General features: G+C 41.8%; 1 protein-coding gene across 5 annotated transcripts in view; it reads left to right on the forward strand.

Moving 5' to 3' along the window:
* Positions 1-14,307, forward strand: part of prickle1b (prickle homolog 1b) — a 96,201-nt gene that overhangs the window by 67,426 nt on the left and 14,468 nt on the right. For 3 of the 5 annotated variants that reach the window (XM_082511951.1, XM_082511952.1, XM_082511949.1), the window contains exon 1: positions 1,356-1,621. The exons of 1 other annotated variant lie outside the window; for it this stretch is intronic. The gene's annotated coding sequence lies outside the window, so the exon portion shown is untranslated. Of the gene's footprint in view, positions 1-1,355; positions 1,622-14,307 lie in introns of those variants that run through there. One more of the 5 variants, XM_082511950.1, reaches the window with a different exon arrangement.

Consider the following 14,307-nt stretch of genomic DNA (forward strand, 5'->3'; position numbering starts at 1 on the left):
TCAAGTCAAGTCACTTTTATCTATTATTATATAGCCCCTTTTAAAACATTAGAAGGTGACCCAAAGTATACAGGAAGAAAGACGATTGCTTGGGTAAACATGTGATGAGCAGTAGAAAGAAGTCTGAGAAAAATCATGATAGCAAATACAGGTACAAATACAGAAAAAACAGTAACAAAAAAGATAAAAATTTAAGAGGGGTTTTTTAATTAAGAACAAATATATGAGGTAATTGATTAATTCAGAGTAACAGGGAACCTCTGATTCAGCAAAAAGTGTGGGACTGTGGTGGGTTATAAAAAAAGACATCACGTATAAAAGATGTTTTTAAATGTGTGTAATCTTATATTAATTAAAGTGGACGAATATTGGTTTGAGTCTGCACTTAGAAGAAGTTAGTTTGGATCACTGAGCTTCTGAACATACATGCTTTCATTCTGGGCTGCGCAGTGCCTAACACTTCCACACATCACCGCAGACGGTCAGTTTTGAGTTTCATGAGGCTACTGCTTTCCTGCATGGAGTGTGTGATATACTGTGCCATGCACGCCACAGACAGGAAAGGGAACTGGGGTTGGGTCGGTGTGGGAGTCTGTTCTATCAAATATTCTTGTAAAAGTCATAAATTATGAAGAAGAGGTGAACGCAAGAGCATTTTACCGCACAGTTGCTGCTCAGTTCCTCAAAGGCTGTTTGTATGGTAAGCACTTGTGAGTTTGTGGTGGCCTTCTCATCCTTTATGGCGCTTTCCACATTTATTGTTCAAGGTTATATATATATATATATATATATATATATATATATATATATATATATATATATATATATATATATATATATATATATATATATATATATATATATATATATATATATCTATATCTATATATATCTATATCTATCTATATATATATATATATATATATATATATATAGATAGATATAGATATATATAGATATAGATATATAGATATATATAGATATATATAGATAGATATATATATATATATACACATACACACACATTGGGTGAATGTGCAGTAGTAGCAGCAAGCAGGTGAATTCTGTACGTTAATATGAATAGACATCTGACTATTTTACAGGATAGGCAATATAAACATATTTAAAATTAAAGGAATTTGGAATGTACATTGTGCCTTGGTTTAGAGTGTCTGGAAGAGAGTCCTGTCTCAGTCAATTGTATGAGATAATAGTAATCTTTTTTTAATTTCCTAAACATACCCATAAACTCATAGCTTGGAGTATACTTTCTAGCAGAGGGAGGGGGCGTGTGTGCGTTTCTGTATAGAGGAGGGAGGGAGAGGAATAGGGGGTGGGCAGCCCAGCCAATAGGCGCAGTGCAGCGTTAATGTCATTGCTGGACGCTCTTAACTTGATGCCAGAGCTGCGCAGCGCTCAGTCCTGGTGAGACTGCTTCTGATTATCTCTCTCTGTACTCATGATCATGCACTGAAAACATCATCACTGAGCTGATCCGGGACGCGGAACGGGACGGAGTTGTGCGTTTGTGCGGCCAGCACGAATGCCTCCACAGTCGTGATTATATTTTGATAAAAGGAATATTCAGGCTGCCCCGCATCGAGTTGTTGCTCCTTTAAAGGTGAGTGTTTGACCCGGTAATTCATTTTGTTCTGTAAACTGTGATATGCGCGTTCTCGATAGTACTGTGAAGTCATGGTTTCTGCGTCAACAAGAACCAAGTGAGATTACCTGTCTCTCAGTTTACTTCATGGCCAAACAGGCGAGAACAAAAAGAAACGACTTCGTTGAAGCACTGTGGCATTTTTTTCCCCAAAAGAGAAAAAAAATTGGGGGGGAATCTGTGAACCAGGGTGGGGGATTTTAACTTGGAAAATGTGCATGCGTAAAGACGCGCTGGTTTTCATTTTGGTTTCCAGATGTATGGCTGCCTCTTGTCACTCAGGTGGGCTCCATCGCTTTCTCTCTCGATCTGACTGCTCCTTTTCCCTCTCTTTGCAAGTTCCCAAATCTCCTCTGAAGTACATCTGTTGTGACACACCGCAGCCCAAAATCCACACACACGACAGAGTGAAGCCACATCACTCCAACCGCGCTAAACAATTGACAAAGTCAGGCATTTCTTTCATACTCAGCCCCACATCAGACTTTAATCAGCCCTTTCAATGGAGTCAATTTGTTACAAGATGAACATGTTTACTCTCCCTTGGCTTAAGACTTTTAACTCAGAGTGCATAAAATATAGTTAAAACCGCGACTGTAAGTCCTACAGTGACGTGTTAAGGTAATAAAGCCAGTGGTGGCACCTAGTGGTGAGAGAGATTGCTAAGATGCTGCAGTGAGAGCAGTAGACTTGTGGGTTTAATTCTGGTTTTTGCATATGAGAAATCTTGTAAAGTAGAGTAATGACATATCTACACTGTAGTCTAAATTCAGACTCTTAAATGGGATATTTAAGAGTCTGAATTACTACCAGAAATGCTCTCCGGCCCATAAAGCCTTCTTGTTAACTGCCCCCAAAGTTAGTTGATCCAGGATCAGAGCAACCGAGGATCAGGTGACTGAGGTGTATTCCCCCTCTGTGGGAGGCCAGTCAGGCGCACTGTGCGCCACTTTGCTGGGGGTATACGCGCTGCTATGCTAAGCCTTTGTTAATGAGTACGTATCTGTGTGTGTGTGTCCTTGTCTGTGTGTGGTACTGGGTCTAAGTGCTTGTGGATCAGCATGTCCATTACTTTGTATGCTTGTGTGCATCCGCTTTTCTGCTTATATGTGTGTGTGTGTGTGTGTGTGTGTGTGTGTGTGTGTGTGTGAGAAAGAGAGATAGCTGTTTGGACTCAGGAGTTAAGCTGCTGTTAATTGGTCAGCCATTTGGACCACATGGGAGAGTCGAGTCAGGCAGTAGCTGAAATGATCGGTATGTTCTGGCTTGACTTCAGCGGGCTGCGGGACATGACACTGATTCCTTCATATAGATGCTGAACACTGTGGTTTGTCTTGCGTTTGTTCAAAAGAATAGCTTTTGAAATCCTCTTTTCACTAATCTTCTGAATATGCAGCTGGAGGTAGGGAGCATGACTTGTGTTTAATGGTTGTAAAATGTACCAACATTTAATTTGATCTTTTACAAGTTTGCTGCAACCATGACTTGCACTTTTGGCTGTCGCCCAGCAAAGACGTAGTATGAAACATGAGAAACCATTAAAAGATTATTCCTCATTTTTACAAGTTGTGTTTTTACAATTTAAACTAATGTCAGACCTCAGAAGACAATTACCAGCTGCAGTAATTTTATTGGTGGTATCTTCTGTCCTTAAGAGCAGCAGCAAGACACTCACTGAAGAAAAAAAGCTCAAGTATCAGTGACAACATGTGGCTAAGTCGCAAAAGGTGGGTTGTAAAGCGGCTTGCAGAAGCAGCAACAGCTGTATGCAGGTAGATTAAAGCAACTTCATTAGCGTGCCCTACTTTCCATTTGGATATGTTTCAGCTGAGCTATCAGCTGATGTGGGCTGGCACTGACATCAGCTGTTATCATCTGATGTTCACTTTATCAGTTCAGGTAGCTCAGGTAGTAAGAGATGATCATTTTTAGTGATGCAGAGAGCTGTTGGGTTTTTTTTTCTGTTTTTTTATGCAATGAGGATAAACAAAGAGCAAGGGGGGGGAAAGGAAAAAATCAGCATTTAGAGGAGTTTGTGCCTTTAATGGGGAGGTTTAATGGAATTCTTTTGCCAAAACAAAAATGGGGCTAAAAGGTTCATTTTGTTTTAACATATCACAATGAGGGGAGTAAGGAAGCCTTCTAGCTGAGGAGGATGTGAATCAGATGGCAGGTTATGAAGCAGATGCAAAGGAGATGACCTTTTAGGCTTTATTCAAAGACAAGAATGACTCCATGGAGTAAAAATCCATGTCTCGCTTTGGCAGGAGAGGCGGATTAGATTATGAATGAATCCTCGACTTCTTGTTTGTTCCGCTTTCACGAAAGCCTCGGCAGCTTGTTGTTTGTGGACAGCCTCTAGCTTGACAGATTCATTTTTCAGAGCGGTGTCTCTTGATTAGAAACAGAAAACTTCGTCCTACACTTCTTCATTTTCTTCTCACATGCAACCCAGATTCTCATTCTTCAGTGGGGTTTGAGTGCCAGAGAGGAAATCCAGCCTGGAGATTGTTTTGATATTGTTGGACACTGTCCTGGAAAACCTTTCCTACTCAGCGACAAGGGTGTTCTGGATTTAGAGCCACTGGCTTAAACACCTCAACTGATCACAGCAGTAAAGCTGCATAAAGAGCTCAGGATGTGCTGTTTTTCACACTTTTTTTTGGAACTTAAAAGATTCAGTCCAAAAAGTTGCAAGAAAACCTCTTTCATGGTCATTAGGTAACTTTTAGAGAAGGGCATCCCATTTGAAATCCATACTTTTCTAAACATAATAGTTTATACTAGGATGGTTTGCTACTGGGCTAACATCTTCGAGGGGGTTGCGCAGACTTTACACCCTTCTTGTGTCCCAGTGTTTAACTTGGAGGAAAGATTGGCATAAGATTAAATAAATGGAACCTAATAAGAAACATAAGCACAAATGTGAACGGCGTGTGTGTTTGTATATGTGTGTTCATAAGAGTGTGAGAGACAGAAAAAAAAATTGAGCGACCTATTAGTAAGGCAACACTGTTCAGTCTGTGCACCTCTCTCAGCCTAAGACCAACATGCGTACACACAGGCAAGTTTGTTCTGTCATACTGGAATTAATCGAGTGTGGGGTTGTGTAAATCATTCCAAACCTCAGAAAACAGACACACACAGACACACAAACACACACACGTGTATACACACATATGCTTGCCAAGCAGCTATCCCCTGTAGTTGTGTGCAGAGGGCCAAACAGTGAAGGTCCAATTACTGAGCTGGAGCAACAGCACAGGGAACAATGAGGAACAGACGTTTTCTTGAATGTTTCAAAGCTATGAGAGCAACAGAAATAAGACTTTCTGTGCATTTTCCTGACGTTTTGGATACTCAAGGTTAATCCAGAGACTAGCAGATTGTTAAATTAACCATTATTTGTTTTGTTTTTTGTTTTTTAAGTACATGTGATTGAAATGCCTGTCAGGCACCGGCATCGGTCAGGTCATTCATGTTCATGTGGGGGCTGAGACAGCAATCCTCGATCTACAAACACTAATCGTGATCTTTGTGCTCGTTAAGTGGTTTCAGACCAAACCCTGCAGGCCGCATTGGCTCCACAAACCTTGTATTATGGTCAGCTTGTGGAGAGGAAAAGTAATTCGGGGTTTAGAGGAATATCAGACGCTGAGTAATGGACTCGGAGAGGGAACTGAGCTCAACTCTGTGTCAAAACATGCAGCGGAGCTGAAATGAAGTTGCCCGCAGCGCTTGCTAAGTGACGCAAAGCTGAGGTGTGTTTAGAGTTCCCGACTCGTGCCTGTGAGTGAGAGTCAATTTGGCACCAAGTTAATTACCTATACACACAGCTCTATTTGATGATGATTAAAGCCACACACACACACACACCTGCCCAGACACTGCCAGTCGCCAGCCTCGGCAGTTAGCGAGACATTAAAGGTGATGATTATTAGATGATAATAATTGAAAGGCTTTAAAGCCCAAGTGAGAGGTAAACAGTATAGATAGAAGGAGAGTCTCGTATAGGAAGACGAGATTTCGCTGCAAAAACCACGTAATTATTCCCCATTGAAATGACCACCCTGAGGCAGAACACAAATGATAGCTTTCAGTTTTGTTTTTGATTGGGAAAAACATAAAAAGGTCTCTTCCTTAGATTCTGGGCTCTTGTTGGTTGTTGAGGGCGACATCAATCACGTAGCATTGCTGTTATGATGGGAAAACCTCTTCCAATTTTGGTGATCATGTTTCACAGTTTGATGTTTTGTGGCTTCATGTTTTTGCCTCAGTAACAAAAAAAAAAGAAAAAAAGAGACTGAGATCATCCTATGGATAATATTAAAGTTAGTTTTTTAGAAACAGAGTTAACACGCTGTGCATCCAAGCCAAACTGGCAACTCCCGCTCTCTGTTTTGGGTGTTGGATACACAAAGCCGTTATTTAGGAACATTTGCCAGAAAAGAGTGTTATTTAAAGGAGAGAGCTATGTCAGAAACATAACAGTTACATGGTTTCAGGTCAGAGTTCAGGAAATCTTCTTATTTGTGAATCTGGGCTTGCTGTTTCAGAGCGTGCATCAGCAAACATGGCTCAGCTTCAGCCCCTCTTTCCCCAAATTGGTCTCATGTGTTTGACATTGTGTTCCCGAGGCTTAGACCGAGTTGAATGTCTCAACTCAGACCTAATCAGGGACAGCCTGCTCCTTTCCCCTGCCTTCAGAGAATTTTCATCTTTCTCTCTTCCCTTGCGTTGCTCTCTTTAGCATTTCACCTCTCTTTCACGTTGCACACGATCTTCTTGTGACTCTTTCAGGCCCACGAACTAATCACTGTCAGCCAGCTTCACAAAACAGGAGCAGATGTACCAAACGAGATGGTTTAATGCGTTGCGAAAAACACGAGCTGGCAAATTTCTTGTGATTTATATGATGAAACATTTAGTTATCATTACATTGGGTGGTCGCCTGTCTCTGCAGAAGTCTGTGGGGACATACCCTATCTGTCGCTGCATCTCCATGTTGCCTGACATGATCCCAGAGGACCAGCAGCCCTCTAATTCATTCAGAGGGGAAATGGCTCCATCCAATCTGATGCCACCCAGACTCAGGAAATGGCCTGTTGTGATAAATGCGATATAAATGAGGGTGGGGAAAATTACAGGACTATCACCAAATTTACCAAAAAGCTGTGGATGCTGCTTTTGCTTGAGGAGTCACAACTTTCAGTATTAAATGTTCAAAACATCTCTAATTAATGTTTTTGACAATCACTTCACTTCTGTTCACAGCAAGCTGTATATGGAGATGGACATAGGCATCATTAGTGGCCTCCTGATTTGGAGTTTAACATTATAGCCTTTCTGATTTTGTTTTGGAGACCTGGAGGTGTTGCATCCTCTCTCTGCTGCTCTCAAGTGGGGAGAAAAAGAGGCCAATGTACATTCATTACCATTCAAAGTTGCATAGGAACGTAGCTTCATCTTAAATGACTTTCCCATCTTACATAATAAGCCCCTAGCTGCCTTTGTGTTCTGTGGCAAGCAATCAAGCTGTGGTGTATCCTTCTGTCGGGACAATTTCTCCTCCAAGACACGGAGAATGTACCAGATTTTCATCCAGAGAGGTTAGCTGATGAAAGCTTTGGGGGTTTTCCAAGTGCTCTTCACAAAACAAATCCAAACAGTGATCTGTCTGCATTTCTGTGTTGTGAGATCCATCTGTTCCTTTTTTTTTTCTGCCTGTGAAAATGGGGTTAAATTACCACTTGCATTAATGAGGTGGTAAATAAATGTCTCTTGTGTTTACACGAATGACCTCCAAAACCAGACAGTAAACTGAGGGGGGAGAAAAAGAGGGGTTCATTATCTCAAATCAACCAACCGTGGAAAACAACATGTGGGGCCCTGTTTGTGTGTGCATACGGCTATGTATCATTGCATTTGTGTGTTTTGCATTTGTTTTTAATTATTTGAGACTTTACATGCATCTTTTGGAGTGTTGTAGAGGAAACCCCCAGGACTACCCCCCCCCCCCCCCCCCCCCACCCTTTCCACCCTCGGGGCCTTTCAGACATCTGGTTGTGGATGGACACCTCATATCCCCAAGTAATACGTGCTGTTAAGCCCCTGGGAGCCGCCGCTGTGCACATCATTACAACCCTCCTCGGGCTTTGCCTGGAAGTTCGCTGAAACCCTATCGTTTGGTTCAGAGGGGTACAAATATGCTCTATATCCTTTTATGCTACTTCCTTCCCAGTTCGTCTCCCATCTGTTGCAGATTAGTTTTCGTTGTGTGTTTAGAGAGCAAAGCCCATTGCTGAGCGGGACTGATAGTAAACCCAGAAGGTTTTAGTCAGAACTGTCAGGTAGGTCTGAATTAACAGAGAGGCCAACTGAGGATATGCCCGGCTGAGAAGAAAGACGAGGGGCGGGGGGGTTTAAAGAGAGAAGCAGACAGGGAGAGGGTGAGACAGGCTCCAAAGCCCACCAAACAGTGCGTCTGTTTACCCATGAACCTCAGGCCCGCTACTCGAGGGTCAGTGTGGAATGCCAACATGGTCTGCCTGTCCAAATTCAACTGCAGTTGCTGGGTAGTAGAAGGAGAGAGAAACAACCTTACAAAATGACCAGTCATGCCACTGATAGCGACTTTATTGAAACACACAGCTCAAAGCCACTTTCATATAGCACACAGCCTCGATATCTGTCACCCCCCTGCAACCCAAACTTGCCGTCAGAATGTTTGCGTTGCCGTCGCTCAGCTGTTCTTTTATCAGTCTCCTTTCAAAATCTCTAGTAGAAATCTGCACAAACGGGGCTTTGGAATGCGCAGTGAAACTAAAAGCTCTGCTGTATGGTTTCACATACACACCCTTCTCCCAACTACAAGCAGCTTTGAGAACTGTGCCAGCCCGTGCAGGCCAGACTGCAGGCCGAGTGTGACAAAGTGCCCGGGGCTGCAAACTTGGTCAGACCCGTCTTTCCCAGCTCTTGTGTTTCCACCGCTAAATTATGGGAAAGCGAGGGTGCCGGCATTATAACACACAGCCGGTTTATGTGTGTGCGTTTGTGTGTGTGTGTGTTGGTCTGTTCTGCTTGACTGATGTGCCATCCCTTCAGGGTCCTGTCATTAAGCCTCTGTGTACACAACCCCAAACCCTGGGCCACATCTATCTCTTATACTGACTTGATGGGGGACTTGTGCACAAACACACACACAGACACACACGCATGCACACGCCAACAGCTTTCCCATAGTAAATGTGATGCAACTCCGTAGGTTGTCTTGCAGGATGTGTCATCAGATGTGACTGTTTTTACATTTACATCTCCCTCCTTGTTATTTTTAATTTTATTTTCATTAGGAAATACTTGCATCTCACTTTGAGTGGCATAGCTCATTAAAAGCCCTGATTTATCTGTTTCCTTTGGCTGAAACATGTGACACACTGTAAATCTGTCAAATGGATACTTGCAGCAAGAGAGAGGGACTTTTTGTAACAGCAATAACAATGCTGACTTAAGTCAACGTAGAGGAGATCAGCAAAAATAATAAAAGAGCCTACTTCGAGCCAACGCAGCTGGATGGTTGGACTCTCATTTCTGTGTTTCCAAGAGCAAGATATGTTGGGTCCTTTTTCTGTGGTAGTTTGTCATCCTTAAGTACAGTATCTGGGCTAAAAGCAGTTTCTTTGTGACTTTTTCCCTCAAAAGAGCAGCTTTTATCTCCCTCTAACAATATTTTGTAGAAGTCTAATCAGAAAGGCCCGGCTTTTTTAGCCATTCAAGTGAAGCAAATCAGCAGCCCATTTCTCCTGTTAACAAGTACGAGATAACGTGGTTCTTGACATTTTTCATCTTCACCAGCAGTCACTCACTCACCTCTGTTCTGTTATAGTTATAAATATCTGCATATCTGCCTCTTTTTTCTTTTTTTTAAAAAATAATTCCAACCCACACACACTCCTCTCAAAGCCTCGGTTAAAATATCTTCTAGCCTGGCTTTTATTAAAGAAGGAATACATCACTTAACAATATCAAATTAGAGCTGGACGGGAGGCACAAGACTCTTTTCTCTCTCTTCTCTTCAGCGTGCACGCACACATGCAGCACTAGGATGACAACATGTTTGGCTTCCAGATGTATTCCCATTTTTCCATTGTGTTTCTCACTGATGTTCTAGTTCGTCATTGCAATGGAGTGTAAAAGTACTCTTATTTAAAACAGACTCATCACATTTAAAAGGTTGTTATTATACAGCTAAAGCCCACCTGTGCGGCCTAATGGGACTAAAATTGGGACATTTTCATTAGATTTGGCAGCTAAAATGTATCTGAAACGTGATGAATGCAACTGTAAAAACTACAGGAAAAGCACTGTGTACATTGTATACTGCTTTTCTTAAGCCGGTGTCAAACTTTCAGTGTTGTAGTTTACAGTAGTTTAATCTGTCGGTAACTACATGTGCTTGAGTCACATATCAAGCAACACTCCCATACTCCAAATCAGAACATCTTGAAGAACTTGAAGAATTTCCAATTTTGAATTATAGTTGGTAAAAGTAAGACTAAGACAAGAAAAGTGTAGCTTCCAAACCCAATGCCTACCAAAGCTCCAATGACATCTGACAAACCCTTACATTTTATAGCACTTTTATTACCCCCTCTGTTGCCCCAGAGGTGTGTAGGTAACACCCTGGAGTGGTTAACAAATCTCAACAGAGGGTTTTATGACTTTAAACTTAAATTACACTCAACCGGGGAGTGTCAAGGAATATTAACACTGATGTGGCAAAAACCTCCAAGCTTCTCCACACTTCCACAGACCTGATTTGCAGCAGCGAGTCGGGCTGGTGGGCCTTGTTAGCGAGGGCTAAAGATCCAATTTCCTGGTGTGAAAGGCTGCTGTGAGGCGTCTGTCAGCATGAATAGGGCTGAATGTAGAAATCAGTAAAATGTAATGGATGTGAATTGATGCAGGTCTCAGTGTGAGTAAGGGTACATGTGGCTGAAGCTAAACACTTGTGAAAACTGTATTTTTCAAGTCAGATTTAAGTAAGAGAGGTTTGTCCCATGGGTGTTGATGTTGATAACTGAGTTATATTCCCAGTAATATAAGACAAGATGTTTCTAAGAAACTAAAGAAAGTTTTGATTTTCATAACTAGGTGCATTTGTCACAAACCTAGCCTCATGGATCCCACCAGCTAGTGTACTCCTATACACTAGCTGGTGGGATCTATAGTGCTGATCCCAAACCTGGGTAAATGGGGGGCACACAGCCTAAAAATGTGTGCCAAATCAAACATTCAGATCAATCCACTGTGGCAATCCTTGGTAATGAGGAAGCAGCCGAAAGTACCTCTTTCTGTCTGTGGCTGTCAGTTTCTAGGTCTGCAGTATTCCTTGTTGTGTCAGGATCTTTAGGTAATCGGTTAGCAGACACTGGCCTTGCTTAAGGCATCAGTTTGACATAGTGCAAACCACTTATTTAAAAGCAAACTGTCTGAGCCGTCTCCTTATCAGAATAGGGAGTAGCTAATGCAACGGACATAGATTAGCACTGAAAGTTACCACTGAAGACCATAACCTTTGGAAGACATACTAGTTCTTGCTTAAAAGCATATGTTTTCTTTAATCCTGGAGAACTGTTTGCACAATCTGGTGTATTTCATCATGTATTTACACTTTACGCTACTTTAACATCAGGAATGATCTGCTTGAGCTTTTATGACAACCTGTCCTGCAGCATGTTGAGACATGCCACTGTCCTTGTTGATTTCGGTTTTGAGCAACCAGGGGGCGATTTCCTCCTTGTATTAGCATTCTAAGGGATCAGGTAAAGTGTTGCCCCTTGGGGTTGAAACAAAGCTGACAGACTGCAGGTGTGAATGACTGTTATAAATGAGAATGGAGAAGATCACTGCTGGAATGGAGCATCGTTTGCTTTGTAAACCTTCCCTCTACAAGAAAGGTCAGGAAAAGTCTGAATTGCCAGTCAAGCTGTGTTCCAAAAGATAGAGAAATTAAAAAAAAAAAGTGCAGCCAGAAAGCATAAGTAAGTGTGCTGTGTGTGTGCATTTGTGTGCAGCTTATGTGTAGTCTAGACTCTTGGATTTCAAGTTTAGAAAAGGCCAGGAGATCTTGTCTGAACCACAGTCCGAAGCTTATGCCAAGGAAATAAAACTCTGCTCACAAAGTCCTTTGAGACCTGATCAAAAGGTTTCTGTCCAAATTGCTTTGGACTTTACTGAATTTAGACCGATATTTTGAGCCAGTAATGTTACTGGATATCAGCCAAGGCTGTGTAAAAAGGAATCAAGAACCCGTGCTCCAGTCACTTCTCATTTAAAATCAGTAGTTTTTACCTGTTGTTGAACAAGATGGGATTAAGTTCTGTTTTTAGCTGTTTTTGAAAAAGCAACTGAATGCAGAATAACACTGAGTACTTGCATTTTACAACATTAAAAAGGGTCTGTTTTTAACAAAATCCCAGCTGTGTGTGATTTTCATGCATCTGTGCTCATGCACTAAACCCTGGGGTCAAATGTCGCTGCATAAACTCTCCATTAGCAAGATGCTAGTCATTAGCCTAAGACATGTGAATGAAGCCTAAACATCATCTATTCTGCACATGTCTAATCGCTTTGCAGAGACCTAAAACATGAAATATTTGCCTCAGAATGACTTACACCCATTAAAAAGATGTTGTCAAGCAATAAAACTACAGGATAATCTTAATGAGATAAAGTTCAGGTTTGTATGAGGTTTGCTGTTAAGATTAAAAGGCCAAGAAGAATAAAGCAACTTTTAATGTCTCTATCATCGTGTTTCTTTAAATTTACAACAGATAAGCAAACCAACACCTGTAAGATTAATAAATCTGAATTAAAAAGGAGTCTTTCTGCTCTGTCAGACCCTCGTTTCTCTCTAGGAAGAGGCAGAGGAGACAGTAAGGTCAACTGTCCTTTTATGTTTTCTTAAGAACCATAGGTCTCTGGCCACAAGCCCAGGCCCCGTCTGAAAGGCAGATATTTGCCTATTGTCTGGTATAAAGCCACTCATCTGTCCTCCATTCAGCCAGGAGCATTCCTCACCCGCTCATTGGCTGGTTTCATTATCTGAATTAAGTTGCTGTCTATCACAAAAATAGCTTCCCTTCTCTACCTGTCTACCTGGAATAAGATTTGCCAAGCTTTTGAAATGCATATCCAGATAAATATCTTAGGAAACTTAATGCACATCTCTCTGAGGGTTAAACACAAAGTGGCTTTTGCAGTGCAGTGCCAAGACTCCTGGAAAACTCAAGAGCTTTTCTGAAAGGTTTACCCTCTAACTGGACTGCCAGGCTCCGCTGTCTCTTCTCTCAATTTCAAATATCTGTTGGTATGCCAGGAAAGAAGGCCGTGCTGGCAACGCACATAGACAGTCCCATCTCTAAGCACACAGAGATCCCTATTCTCTATCGCACTTTCCTAAGCTAATTAGCTAACTGAGTCATTTCTCATTTGTAACAGGTAATCCGACATGTGACAAACAGCTCTTTTGCCCTCTCCACAAGCAACTTTTTCGGGGTCGCCAGAGGAGAAAGGCATCTTTGTCTGCTGGACAATCGAGTAAACTCATTATTCATTTTTGACTCTTTAAATGAAGCCATTGCTGCTTTTCAGCCTTTCACAATGACGGATGATGGCGAGCTTGTCCAAATAATCACATCAAACTTCCCTAGGCTCATCTCAGCGAATTCTGTTTGCATACAGATTATTCTTCTTCGTTGGCTTCATGCGTTATTTTTTTCCACCATGGAAGAATAAGTGTAACTTTTCACATTTGATGTCTACTAATGCAAGCGTCACCTTCGGGTGTCATTGTAGATCTGAGCTCTTTACACCTGGTTCTGCCAGATTGTTGGGAGTTTCTTAAAGTGAAGTATCATTTGACAATAACATCATTGTGGAGTGAGAGATGAGGATGGAGGGGACCCCTTTTTCTTGGTAATGTCCGAGATGGGCTGAACCCGACAGATCCTCTGCGTGAGAATTTCCTGAGATGGATGAGTTGAGACTTGAGGGGAAGCAAGGTCAACATTTAACTGGTGAAACACAAACAAGACCCAAGGAGCTGTCTAATGGACAAGCTGCTTTTAAATGACTGAACACCTCCAAACACAGAGTGTGTCAGGTGTCGATATGTTGGCAAACAAAGACCCAAAGTTGCTATTATCAATATTTTTATATAAACAGTGGGTCACATGAATCCTTGTATGTGAAAGTGGATCATTTATAGCGAGGAACTCAGGAAGTCAAGTCAGGTTTAAAAACCTTTTAAAGCATCTTTTTAACTTTATTATTTTGGTTTTTAGGAGCTTCTGTAGATGGAAGGATTTCGAGCAAAGGTTTTGCCAGTTTGTTGGTCTTGAATATTCAGGTGTGCCACAGTCTTCCCAGGAGTGGACATCCCAGCAAGCTCACCTCAAGTTCAGACCATGTAGTGGCCAGAGAAACTGATTAAAAAAAACCCACGATTCCATCTCAGGCTCCACAGGCCTCAGTTGTTAAAGTTCAAGTCAGTACAATTAGAAGAACACAGAAGAGGTATGGATTGCTTGAAAGGGCTGTCAGGAGAATGACGCTTTATTCTAAAAAGACCATGGCAGCATGGC

Source organism: Aulonocara stuartgranti (genome assembly GCF_965226115.1).
Source record: "Aulonocara stuartgranti genome assembly, chromosome: 17".
NCBI lineage: Eukaryota > Metazoa > Chordata > Actinopteri > Cichliformes > Cichlidae > Aulonocara > Aulonocara stuartgranti.